We start from the raw sequence: 13,824 nt of genomic DNA, 5'->3' as shown, positions 1-13,824 counted from the left end.
TCAATGACGTTTCGAAGGGCCATTTCCTACTTGGCATTCAGCGAATTCCATCCGACACATTTAAAGAGGCTGTCGTCCAGCCAGAGAGGACACATTTATTTCGAGCTCGTGAAAGAAAAGAAAAAAACACACAGCTGAGGCGAAAATCACCAACGGCAACTCATTAAAAGTGTGAGACAAGCTCCCTGTGTGGATACGCCTCATTGTCTCCCTGGGAGACGGTCACCACCAGAGTCCTGGACGTGTCTTCCACGGGTCTGATGAATTGAGCCATAAAAGGTGATTGGCTCAAATGAATGTCTGTGCCTTGAAGACCAAAAAAACGCTCAGTTGGAATTGAATACTCCACTACACGGAAATATGAGGGGGCTGGGGGAGGGACGGGGGAGCGAGGGGAGACATAATGGACAGTCTCGAAAGCTTGCGCGGATTGAAAATGCCAAACAGCAAAACATGACTTCCAGGTAAAGCAAGGCTGCGTCATTTGCGTTTGCTAGACTGTTGCTGGTTGTCAGGTGATTGATCCACTGCCCCGGATTTGCTGCCGTGGCAACATGCTAATCCTCCAAGTGGAGCAACAAGTCGCCATAACAATAGGAACCCAGATCATTTGTGTAATTACAGCTTTGAAACTTGTGAAAAGACCTTAGATGACTCCATAGGCCTGCGGCGCAGGACTGAGGGTGTGTTGAGATGAAAGCAGCTCCGCCCACACAGCTCCAGGTTGCTCTCCGCCCCACCAGGCCACAGGGGTGGGGGGCTATATGAGGTGACGTGGTCCGAGAAATACATGGTGACTTTGCAGTCTGAGCCATGACGGTCTACGGCAACTCTACGAACCGGAAAATATGACAACAGCAGACAAGAGAAGCCGCTCCTCATATCTGCCATTTTGGTGAATTTAAAAAGAGACTGAAAACCCATTTCTGTTTGAAATAAACACATCCTATCAGGAATTAGTCCTCCAAAACAACGTCCCAGGTTCACCCCCAGCACGAACAAGCGTGTCACCAGGAAGAAGCGACAGAGCGCTTGAGGCCCGGGACAAGCGGGGACATCCTAGAACAAACCAGTCAGACGCTTCCATGAGTTACTGTGCAAAACAAACAAGACGATGCAATCACACCACTATCGACGCCCGGACCACTTTGGGGGCTGCGCGATAGCATCTGTGTGTTGTACCAGAGTTTGTCCCAGAGGGGGATGAACTCCCGGGCTACCCCAGGCCAGGGCCTGCGTACGTGGGCCCCTGCTCATCCAGAAGCCCCTGGAGTCCCACTCCTTCCGACTGGCTGACTCCCACGGCGCTAGCTTTGGTGGGGCCTTGTAACGCCACTGAGGAGGTAGGACACACTGACACGGACGTGAGACTCACCAGCCGTATTACCTCCAGCACTGGCAGGAGCAAGGGTCGCTAAAGTGATTCCACAGAAAATCGAAAGAGCATCCATGACATGTAGGAATAGGTTTTGAAAAAAACAGCTCGTGCGGTTGTTTGTCTTCGCTGTGAAATTGCAACAATGGCTTGTCACAGTAAGCCCCTAAATGATCAAAATAAAACAGTGTGGAACACTGACTGTTCTACTTTACAGAATAGAATCAATACAAGGGCGACATACAGAAAGAGGCCTCTGTGGTATTTCACCCCCCCCCCCGCCCTTTTTCACACATCCTGTTCATCAGTGGAGAGGCAAGGGGATCTTAGACGTGACAATTGAAACCTGGAACAGACAGCCTCCGAGGTCAGGGTGAGACCAGAACGACTTCTCCTTTTCGCTCATCACCTCGCCTATATTCTCATTATGTCGCGTTGAGGTTAGTTTTTTTTTTCTTTTCTATCTCCTCTTCTAATCAGGTGAGATTGTCATCACGGCTCCTCTCCGCCACGAAGCTTTATCGGTTGTGAAACCTCAGACAAGCAGAGCGTGTGGGAACCAAAGTATCAGTTTGGCTCACCTCGGGGAGGACCTTTATAGACGCGCGGGCGGTTTCGCTGAAAGAGGCGAGAAACTGCACAAAGCGCACAGCCGGCTGTTAAATGCAAACTGACAGTGGAAATATTTTTCTTTCCTTCCTTCCTCCCCCCCTCCCTTTAGTTTGCTTTGTGTTTCACCTTTGCCAGATCGTACCGGCTGATTAGAAGATAGATTTACAACATTGAAAATAACTGTTGGGACAGGCCGACCATTTGCATGTTGGCTGCTGAGCTGAGAGAGAAAAAAAACAGAGATGCAAGATGTGATAGCCCTCTGGCTTAGAAATCTCTCTCAATCAGAGCTTTCTTAGCCTTGAATGCCAAGCACCTTCATGACAGAGCCAGGCAGATAGTCTGTCCCTATGAGGAGCCATTATGCGTCGTCGAGAACCTGGCTCTATTCTTCGGAGGATAAATCAATGCTTTATATGCAATATCAAGATCAAAGTTAATTCTTTGCGCTTACAATTGAGCTCCCTTATCGAATTCCGGAGCTGCAATGTGACTAGCAGTTATAGCTCCCGTGGGCGATAGGCACTCAATCCTCCCTTGTGACATTCCATTGCGCAATCTCTCATAAAAAAAATGTTTGAAGAGAAAAAAAAGAAAAAGGGAAGAAGCTCTTCGATTTCATTCCGGTACCTCCCGGTAGAAACGATGACAGGCTTTTCCCCAAACGTTCAAAGCAAACATGGAGGACGGGGGAACTGTGGAGGTCTTGTTCTCGGCTGTGAACTCGCACACTGCAGCCTTTGTGGACCTTAGGGAGCCGTCAGGCTAGAGCTCTCCAGGATTAAAGGACTAGGACGGCAGATCAAGTCAATAGGGCCCAGGGCTGGCTTGTGGAGCTGGAGGTCAGCATAATATTCCAAGCACCTCGGTCGCCGTGTCATTTAGGCGGCCATGAAAGTTGGCCCCTGTATAATGAGACGGGCTGGATTTGGAGGGAGCGCGTCTGAAAGGCAGGCAGGGAGCAGTCCGTCCGACAGGCGGAGGCCACTGAAGACCAGAGAGTGAGAACCGCAGCCCGGCGCACAGCCCGAAAGCCTTCCCACTCCTTTTCCTCATCCACCCCTCTGCTCTCCCCCCAGCAGTGACTCCGCCAGCCTCCTTCCAGCTGCATTAGCCTAGCCGCTAGCCAGAGAGCAGCCGTTCCATCAGTAATGTCACGGGCACTTTAACGTGATAAAGCGTGCCGCGGCGCCGTTGGCATGAATAATTCACATTATCGTACCCAGAGAGGGATTGACTTTGCAACAATGACTAGGAAAGGGGGGGGGGGGAAACAGATGTGTGATCTTTAAGGCATGCGGGGGGGGGGGTGGGGGGGGGCTCTGTTTTGGGTGAGCGAGCAATTTTAATTCAATTTGATATTTCTTTCAAACTGCCAGCCAGGCTGACAGGAACCTTGAGCCGGGCCAGCGACAATAAATAGTTTGGGATCAGGAGCCGACGGCTTGGTTGGGGTTTCCCTGCACCATCCATCATGGTGGCAGTTCAATGATGTCAAATAAGTACCCCTGTCGAAAGCCATCTTTTATCATCACGTATGAATCTATCTGCAGATTATATCACGGAGCACATAGGAGGGCCTCCCTCCTAGACATGATAGGGAGATGATATGGAAATGGGCTACATGGTGGTGAAATGGATTTCAGCTGGGAGATGGATTCCTCCCCCTGGCTGGGAGAGTGTGTCGCTGGTAGTCTATATAGTCCCCAGCTATCCAGTCAATCAGCCAACCTAACACACAATATCAGTAAGCTGAATTTGATTCATTTGTTGTGGAATTTGTCAATGTCTCCTTTCAACACCTCGTCAACACATAGATAAGGCTTTTTTTCACACCCACACATCAGGATTGACATATCTGGATTCTCAAGTCCTCACCACGCAGTTCAAAGTCATATACCAAAACAAACAAACTGATTTGGAAAGCTTCCTGTGTTTGACTCCTCAGCCAAAGTGAAAACCACATGTAAAAATACAGTTGATGGGTTGATGCTGGGGGAGAAATCTTGGCATTGGATTAAGAGAACTGCAGATATGTACGCAGCTCTCAATCCATTTCTAAACAGTCACGGGATCTTTAAACAACAAACCCACCTTCATCTCTTTTAATCGGTTTAACCGTGAATGTTTCATGTGCAAATTCCTAGTTGATATTAGGAGGCTTTTTAGTTGGGAGAAAACTGGTCTGGTGCACGTTCCTCATACTTGGAATGCCATTAGACAGGCCAATGAGGTGACTATTCAACCACTGTACCAGGAAATGGAAAGCCTTACATGCCAGTTAGCATCAGATTTGAATATTTCAAATTATATTGTATATGCAAATCACTGAGTATGTAAATTGTGTTTTAAGATGCACTGGAAGATTAAAAGAAAAGAAACAAATTGTCGATTGCTTGAGATCCACCACGGCATTGCTAATATTGTGTGATTCAAGTCACTGTCCTGACAAGCAACTGCAATAAAACAAACCTAATATTATTTGGTAACGGTGTCTAAACCGGAGTTATAATGATTACATTTGACTTGCAATGTTCTTCCTCTGCAAAAAAACAACAGCGTAAAAAGTAAAAATAGAAAGAAGAAAAATTCCTAGCAGTAATAGGCTACATCCTATTCCCCAAAGTAACTGCCTGCTTCTGCCTTGGCTTTAAATAAATCTCATTGCAGTGGTGGCTGCAACAAATGTATTCGATTTCTCTTGCCTTCAGAAGACGGGAGATAAAAGTCCGACCCATCTGCCTGGAACTTTGTGCTGTGCAGAGCGGCGCGGCGGCAGGATTCGTCACAGGGCTGTAGTGGGTGAACAGTAAAGTGCATCTGCATCCAGCGAGAAGCCAGGCCTCCCGCTCGTGTCATTATCCTCATCGCCTTTCACTTTCCCCAGCTGAGCCCCGTGGATACGAGCTGACATATAAACGGCGGGTAAACACGTTTAAAAGGATCTGACGCCCTGTAACGAGGAAGGGAGATGCTTCCGTATTGTTATAACCTTCCACGTCTGTTTGGCTTACGGAGAAGTAAGCCATCCCCGTGTCACCTAATTGGATCAAGGTTGTGTGGCGGAACAGATGCGAACGGGCGAACGAGGTACACGACGAACAAAGGACGCCGGGAATTGCTTGGAAAGTGATTTCAGCCAGGGAAGAAAGGGATGAAACAGAAAAGATGCTATGTGTATTCAGTGAGAGGAAAGAAATCATTTGCTTTTGTTTTCTGTGAGGGCCTTTCGAAGAAAATGAGGTGGGGGGTTGCTTGAAGCAAGACGCACCCGCGCACACGACCCGTTGGAATATATACCGTGTAGTCGGGATAGAAAGTAATACCCTATTGCTCACAGCAAGTCATGTTCCTTGGCAGGGAGGACAAATTAAAGCTCAGGAAGTGAATATCACTGATCCAATTAAAAGCTGCCTCCGCAGTGTCACAGGGGGTCTCACTGATTCCAGCCCTCAGCAACCGCCATTTTCAATGAGCCAGTTTCAAAGCATGTGAGAGGGACACGGCGAAATGCAGAAATGAAAAAGAAAACGAGGTAAGAAAATTAGAAGGAGAACAAATGAAGAAAAGAGTGAGAGACCACTATTTCCGAACTAGCAGCTGCCTCCCTGCCGACCCAGCTCGATTTAACCTTGAAGAGTAATGAGATCTGACTTGCTTAAATGTTAGCATTCTTAAATCATCAGGAAGTGCCTCAGAGGAGCCCATAATCACTGTGCCAAATTGCTGTGCTCGCTATTTCATTTCTCCCAGCATTAGCTTGCAGTTAGTGTCGATTATTCAAGAACAGCCATTTAATGCTGCCGTGTCCCAGAGGTGTTACATTAAAATGTAATAACTTGCAACGTAAATGAAAACAAAAACCATTCCTCCCCCCCCACCCTCACCCCCACCCCCTTCCCTCTCTCCCTCCTTCACTTTTCCACCACCACCCTCTCTCGCCTTCCTCCCTCCCACACTACCCATGCATCGTGGGAGTTGGAGTCTAATTCTCAGCCCATCTGGCAGGCGTAATGAAGCCAGGCCCAGGCCAGGACACCCCACTGCTTTGGCTGGGCAGAGGGAGCAGGAGGCTGGGTACCAGATTGGCTATGGCTGGGCTGGGTGATACTGGCTGGGCTGGGTGGTACTGGCCGGGCTGGGTGGTACTGGCTGGGCTGGGTGATACTGGCTAGCGCTGGGTGGTACTGGGCTAGGATAGACAGGGTGGTGCTAGACAGGTTGGTGCGGAGCAGGGCCACGTAGGCAGGGGAAATGCACCACCCACCCACCCCCCTCACGCACACACACACCCACCCATCCAGATCTCACACACACACACCCAGACCTGTTCCACACAAAGGCTGTGGGTGACAGGTGTGGGAGGGTAGTGTGTGTGTCCCTGTAGTGATGCATCTGTGGTCTGGTTTCTGCTGGGAGGGTAAGAGGGGGTGGAAGAGGTTGGCCGAGAGGGGGGGGTCACAACCCAGAGGGTACACCTGGGTTAAGGGTCTGTAATATACATATCATGATTATATATATATACACATATACTATTATGAGAGGCATAAAAGACAATGGAATCTGATTATGGCTGTGAGGGAGGTTTTAACTGTACGAGACGAGACTGTCAGAGATGACACTAGCAGCCGTTCTCTGGAGACTGCTGGTCAGTTACATCTCCCTGTAACAGGGAGAATGGGCCAGGACATGTGACCGTGCTTGGAGTTGCGTCCCACAAAGACCCAGCGTGGCCACCGCGCCGGCCCCCGCGTCCCTCTAAATCAAAGGCCGAGCAGGAGCTCCACTCGGTCAGATGACAGAGATCATGGCCTGATAATCAGATCGGGTTTCAGTGTCAGGACGGTCAGATTTCCGTGTCGCAGGAGAGAGTGGAAACATGTGGCTCTCGTACCCCAACAGGTGCGGCCCTCGGCGGAACCCCCCCCCCCCCCCCCCCCCCCCCCCCCCCCCCCCGAACACAATCCCCCCCTCCGTCTGGAGTGTCCAGAGGCGGAGAGAGATGTCATGGAACCAGCACGAATAATGACATGGAGATGGCGTCGACCGCGAAGGCTCGTGCGCGAAGACCAGACAGCTGACAACAGAGGCTACCACTGGGAGGGATCCACTTGCTAAACGCTGTAAGACCACAATGCGATTATGATGACGCCTCCTTTTTAACTAAACATGACCTCTTCTGTCCAATTGGGCAGATCTGGATGGCAGCTCTGTGGGTGGAGGCACGGTTCAGGTGGAGTGGGGGGGGGGGGGGGGGGGGGAGAGGTAGCGTGACCTAGACATGGCCACTCGCAAAGCCTCAGGGCGCAGGGCGAGCCGCGCCGGCGAGGCTGTGCATGTCGTGTTCCTGCTGGGGGCTGCACACCAGGCTGAGGTGAACTTCTGCACCCGTTGGCACGGAGATACACACACACACACGCACGCACACGCAGTACAGGATGTCTGTGTTGTGCCTGCTCAGTGCATCTGTTAGCCCAGCGGCAGAACCACAATGGAACGAGCTACAAAACCACATGCGCTTGACTTTTTCTCAGAAAGATATGAGAAGAGGTAGAGAGATGAAAGACGAGAGAGAGATAGAAAGAGATATCAAGAAGAGAGAGAGATGAGAGAGAGAGAACCAAAACAGAGTGCCCCCCCCCCCCCAGTCTTTGTTGTTCAAACCAAACAGAGTGCCCCCCCCCCCCCAGTCTTTGTTGTTCAGGGTCTCTGGGGGGAGGTTACACTGTCATTAACAGTTATTTTCCTCATAAACAGCAGCGGCATCAGCTGGAGGTATAATAGACCCCACTCCTCCCAGGAGCTGACGCCTTTACCTGCTGCTCCTTGACAGCATGAGGGATGGACGTGGGGGGGGGGGGGGGGGGGGAAGGAGTGGGAGAGGGGGGATGGAGGAGGATGATGGGGGGGGGGGGGTGTCACGCACTGTCAGAAATGGGTGGAGAAACGGTAGGGGGGGGGGACGGGACCGAGAGAGGGAGAGAGAGGGGAAAAAACATGACAGAAAATCAAAGGAGCGAGCGTGCCAGTGAGGCGGTCCAGAGCCACACTCAGGGGCTCATGCTCAAGAAGCTGCGCTTTCGCTGAGTGATTAGACGACGAACGGCAGAACATGACCTACTTAGTAGTAACTTTCGGATGGTTTCGGGAACCGCACACTTAAGTGGAGGGTAAATTGACTGGCCTGGTGAGATTCTCAACTGGGGGAGGGAAAGAGGCCAAAGATAATTTCCATGGGGGTGTTTATGTGTGTGGAACGTCCTATCAGCACTCATGCACTTGTGTTGTAAGCTAATACACAGCATGTATGGTTGTTCTCCTCACAGGAACTACAGGTTTCTCTTTGACTGAATTGAACATTCAGTTTAAAATGAAAAACTAATGAATGTCACCAACACCCTCAAAAGAAATGTAAGGCTTTTGACGCCAGGAGGTATAACAGGTAGGGTGAAAGTTGCACACACACACACAGAGAAACCAGACACCAAACGCTCTCTTGTTCTGGAAACCAAAGCTGGAATCCGTCGGGGGCCAAAACCCAAACCTGTCATGTGTGGAACGTCTCTGCCCCAGGCTTCCGCTGATTTGGAGCTTTGTTTGCGCCGAGCCGGAGCTCTCGTGGTTCTGGGAGGGCCCGCGGGCCTTCGCCTCGGCTGGCTGCGCTCGGCGCTGGCTGCGCTCGGCGCTGGCTCCGCGCCGCTCCTCCGCCTCCAGCTAGCCGTTGCACAAACGCCTTTCTTCCTCTTCTCCTGGCGAGCCCGCGCAGGTCTCAGGCCCAGCGGGCGCCGCCATCACAGGTATCCCTCCGTTTGTTTGTGTTGTCGTTCCACCCCCACCCCCCCACCCCACCACTACCTCCCTAAACAATAGCTAGCTCCGGAAAAAAAGAGAGCCCACGGCAGAGTGGATTTCCACACGAGACGAGAGACGCAACGTTTCACGCGAGGGAGTTGGAGGAGGAACGCGGGGAATACGTTTGCGGGGGGGGGGGGGGAGATTGCCTCGTGAAAGAGGACTGACCTCAAATCATAGCATTGCTTTTTTTTTTTTTTGCCCGAACTGAATGGCTTCCGTGGTTTTCCTCGAGGGACAGTCGATCACTGATGTGCCTGTGCCTTTAAATGACACAGACTAATATTACACTCGTGGCGGTGAATTAATAAACAGCGGTGTGATAAATCTTAATGATTTATTATGTTCCCTCCGGTGCACTCAGGTGGAAGGAGAGGGAAGGAAATAAAGAAAGACAGATTGAAAGAAAGATGGAAAGAAAAGGAAATAAATAAACGATTGTCCATATCAGAATACACCTCTTGTTAGTCCTGCTCACTGGAAAACACCAGTGCCTTTCCACTCTTAATACTGGCCTTATTTGTCTAATGAGTGAGAGTGAAAGAGAGAAAGAGAGTCAGAGAGGGGATAAAGAAGACAGAGAGAGACTGAGAAAAAGAGACACAGACAAAGAGAGAGATGGGGGAGGAAAGAGACAAAGAGAGAGTGATTAAAAGGGAGAGAGACAGAGAGAGACACAGAGAGAGACAGAGGCTGATTATAGAAATGAAGATCCCCCCCAGCCCACAGGGGGGCACCACTCATCTCTCCCCCTGTGAGGCTCCAGCCAATCGCTCCTCGGCCCGCCACAGAGTGGCTCGTAATTTGAAGCTTTAATTTACGATCAGGTCCCCAGTTTGGATAATGACATTGAGCACTATAATTTGCATCAGCAAATTATATGTTATAATGGGCCATAAAAGCCACAGTAACATCTAGGAGAATTGCCAACACCCTGAACGTTCATTACAGCGCTCATTAAAAGCCTTCGTGACCGTCTTAAGAGTCTTTATATGAATGAGAGTGGCATGTAATTTGAGTCCTGATTGGGTATATGGAACATGTGACAAAGTGGCACAGTGTGACTTTGTCTGTCTAAAGCACCAGCCAAACGGAACAAGAAAAGTGGGCAGGTAAACGGGTCCTGGGAGCATGGTTGTGTGATGGTTGTGTGATGGTTGTGTGCTAGCGTAGCGGTCTGGTTGCTGAAGTGAGGCTGATGTGAGGTGAGGGACAAACCGCTGATGACTGATGGAGAGAGGGAGACTGGACAACCCTGGAGGCCCTAATGTTTGTTTACCCATTACCCACTGTGTGCTTGGAAATGTGGAATTCTGCCAACCTGGCTGGAATAACACCGCCCGTGCATTAGAGAATCTATTCCAGGGACGTCGAGTTAGCCGAGCTATCCAGATTTCGCTCTCTCGTTAGTGGCCTTCGGTTTTGTTTTCAGGAGAAAGGGTCGCAGATGAACCATTGAAGTCACTTTCATGACAAATACCACATTCTAGAATGTTGTCTCGAACCGGATGAGATTCTAAAGGAGTTTCAATCACTGATTTCAACTCAAGTCTGACTGCGGTGTATGTGCTGAACAGCTAACACTTTAAGCAGCCTAAACAGCAAAGCCGAGTGGCAAAAGCAATTAGGAGTTAATTTAGAACGAGCAAACTATGCCTGGCGATTTCTGTAGGCCAGGGCCATACACTAATTCACCATGTTGTCTTTTTATTCAAATGACTTCTCCCACAGTAGCTTTTGTGTGTGGGCGGACTTTATACGTCTCCGAGGCCGGGGGGCGGCCCAGGGTGGAAAAACCAAGCGGGCCCCTCTCGCTCGCTGAACGAGCCCGGCCTCCACAGTCAAGGCTGTGTGTTTTGCAGCCAGTGGAAAAGGATTCCAGCCCCACCATTCAGAGAGCCCCCCCCCCCCTTCCACCGCCCCCACACACCCCACCCCACCCCCGCCTCACCCACCCACCCACCCTCAAAAGCGTAAACCCTTTATCTGGAGCACATGATTGATGTGTTGTGGGCCCTGCTGTGGTTAACAGCAATTCTTATTGTTGCTAGCGGCAACAGCCCGAGTCCCCCGGCGCGCGAGGGTAGCGGCGTGGCCCCTGTTCTGAAGAAGGGACGCACGCGGGGATAAACAAATAGGGCCCTGAACCCTGGACCGGGGCCCCGTGGAGCCGTCCTGACAGGCAGCCGACCCTCCGCCGGGCCATCTGAATCCCCTAACCTGCTGCGTCTGCTGGCTCCTCCGAATCACGTTTCTCCATGTGCAGAACAGGTCTGAAACCATGGCCGGAATGCATTGGATTGGTGGATAAGGGGAGGGGTTAAAGGTGATACAGGGTGAAAGTGAAGAGACGGGGGGGGGGGTCGGGGGGTGGGAGAGAGAGAGAGAGAGAGAAAAAAGGAGAGAGAGGCGAAGAGAGAGAGAGAAAAAAACCAATTTGTGCTGTGTTTACAGAGCAATGTGACAGAGAGATCACATTTGAAATGATGTATCATTTTCCACTCAATTTCCCTCCTTGCTCAAAAACAATCGGTTTATTTGAAACGTAATCCAATGATCTGTGTCAATTTGTTAAATTAACCGTGAAGCTTTTAATGACTCCCGTTATAATTAAGTGACATAATCCTTGTATTTGACTATTTGTTTTTAACTAAATGGAGGTCATCCATGGCTAATCTTTAAAACAAGGCTGGTTTAGAAAGACAAAAACAGTTTTACATAAGCGAAATTAGACGGCTGTGTCTGTGAGTTCCGAGGCACAGCTCGACCTAGACTCTGCTAACGTGCCACCCTGTGACCTCGCCGCAATTCAACTCCCGGAACGCACCGGCGCGTTCTCGACTCCCCGCAAAAGTCCAGACCGCTCCCCCATTTGAGAACGGGGGAAGAGAGAAACAAGAACCGCCTTTGCTTCGGCTAGAGGAGCTAGAGAAGCTCGATCGCTTCATCTCTGAGAAGGAGGCAGGTTGTTTTTCTCCCCCCCCCCTCCATAAACGCCTCCCTCTCTGCTCTATTTCAAGCCTGCAGTGGAGATAGGACGCGGAGATAGTCACAGGGAGATATTTGGACATTTCCCCATCTCTTAAAGCCTGTATCTGCACAGGCACAGATGGTGTGTGTGTGTGTGTGTGTGTGTGTGTGTGTGTGTGTGTGGGGGGGGGGGGGTTATGAAGGACCCCCAGGAGGAAGATGAATCACCGGAGCCCAGGCCCGTCTCTGCTGGAGAAACCCACAGGTAGCCTCCCAGGAAATGGCCGAGATATTGTCTCCCTCAACACGGAGGGTGACACTGTAATAAAAAACCTCAGAACAAGCCAAGGAGAGGAAGGAGGCTGGACTGATAAACAATCCTATCTCCACTTTTCTGTCAGGGAGATAGTTATTCTCCGAGTTCTTCTTTATCGCCTGTTGACTCAGCGGTCGAGAGTGTTGTACAGATTAGCAACTGGTTTTGGTTTTGTTTCCCACACATGCAACGGAATCAAGTAAAAACAAAGAATAGCGATAGACAACAGGAACTGACTGGGTACAGCTCATATTTGTCACAGTGCTGTTTTGTGCAAAAGCCATTACTACTACTACACGCTGTGGAAAACAGTTTTTTCAAATGCTCGGTTATCTGGACTTGTATAGAACAGTTGAAGATAAAGTTGAAGGTAAAATTTGGACTATAACCTGTCCAGCTTACAGGGATTTAGTAAACCTGTCACGTCAAGAATTTTGAAAAAGGCCACACAGGAAACCTTCCACAAATGTACCCTCTTTGCTTTTGAAAAAAGCACGATCCTAACAGTGGCACACACGCATCCGCTTGGAACCCACAGTTTATTTTGCCTTCCTGTTCGACTCGCGCTGAAAGGCCGACTCCTTCACATGTGAGGGGATCCTTCTCTCCAGAGCCGAGGCCCTGCAGACGGCACCCCGCAGCAGGCAGAAGGTGGGAGGATATGATAGAGGCGTTATCTCTCGTAGCCATGGTAAACAAACTGTCGAGAGAGAGATCGGGCTTCTCTTTTTTTCCCCTTCCTTCTTACCTCTCGGTGCCTTGTGACAGAGATAGGCGCCCCCCCCCCCTCCTCCTCCTCCTCCATCACCCACGCTCCCACCCCTACCCCGAGGCCCGCGGGGGGGTTTCTGCGAAGGACACGCGGGCCAGGAGATGTCGATCGGGCCCAGGGCTGACCATCAGATAACCCAGTTCCTGCTGTTTATCTGGAGGCATTTGCTGTTGCTTCCCTGCCTGCCTGCCCCCCCCCCCCCCACACCCCTACACACACACACACACACGCTCCCTCCTCCAGCCATAACACCCCCCCGCCCCAACCGCACACCCCCTGACAGGCCTCTTACACCCACTGGAGAGTCCTTGGAACACCTGTAGATAAGCGCCAAGCGCCAAGCGCGACCCACCCCGCCCCCCCCCCACCCCCGGGCCAAGCCCACAGCAGCCCCACTGCCTCAGGGAGCGGTGAGGGCCTGGGGGGGGGGGGGGGGGGGGGGCTCTACCACAGATAGCAGCATCAGATAGCGGGCATCCGATAACAAGGGCGACCAGGGAGAGTGACAACTTGAGACTTCTCGCCACTGCCGCCTGTGCTCCCTCGCTCTCTCCCCCCTCTCTTGGAATCCCTCCGCCCGAGCACGCGGCACATGAAGAGAGTTCCTCCCTCCCGCCGCCCCGACTCAAACAGACAGCTCGAGCCAAAAGGGCCCGCGCAGCTTTTTTCCGGAGGTCCTGTTTGTTTTCATCTATCTGCGAGCGACGCAGCCCCGCTCGGGAATAGGAATGTGACATGTTCAATTTGACGCAGCAGCCAAAAGGAGGGAAGGGGGGCAAAACGACGAACCCGCGCAGATCGACGTCTTTTTCGAGTCTAGCTTTTTGCGTCTGGCCCTTTCGACTCCGTCTCTGCAGCGTTCGGATCCTGATTAACGGTGACAAAGCGTTTGTTGTCGTTTGTTTGTTTGCGATGATGGGTGTGGTG

At 51.1% G+C, this 13,824-nt stretch overlaps 1 protein-coding gene across 1 annotated transcript in view; it reads right to left on the bottom strand.

Moving 5' to 3' along the window:
* LOC136933107 (fibrosin-1-like protein) overlaps positions 1 to 13,824 on the bottom strand; it is a 150,455-nt gene that overhangs the window by 100,047 nt on the left and 36,584 nt on the right. The window lies entirely within an intron of this gene.

This window comes from Osmerus mordax, chromosome 24 (assembly GCF_038355195.1).
Source record: "Osmerus mordax isolate fOsmMor3 chromosome 24, fOsmMor3.pri, whole genome shotgun sequence".
NCBI lineage: Eukaryota > Metazoa > Chordata > Actinopteri > Osmeriformes > Osmeridae > Osmerus > Osmerus mordax.
This window is presented reverse-complemented; position numbering and strand designations above follow the sequence as displayed.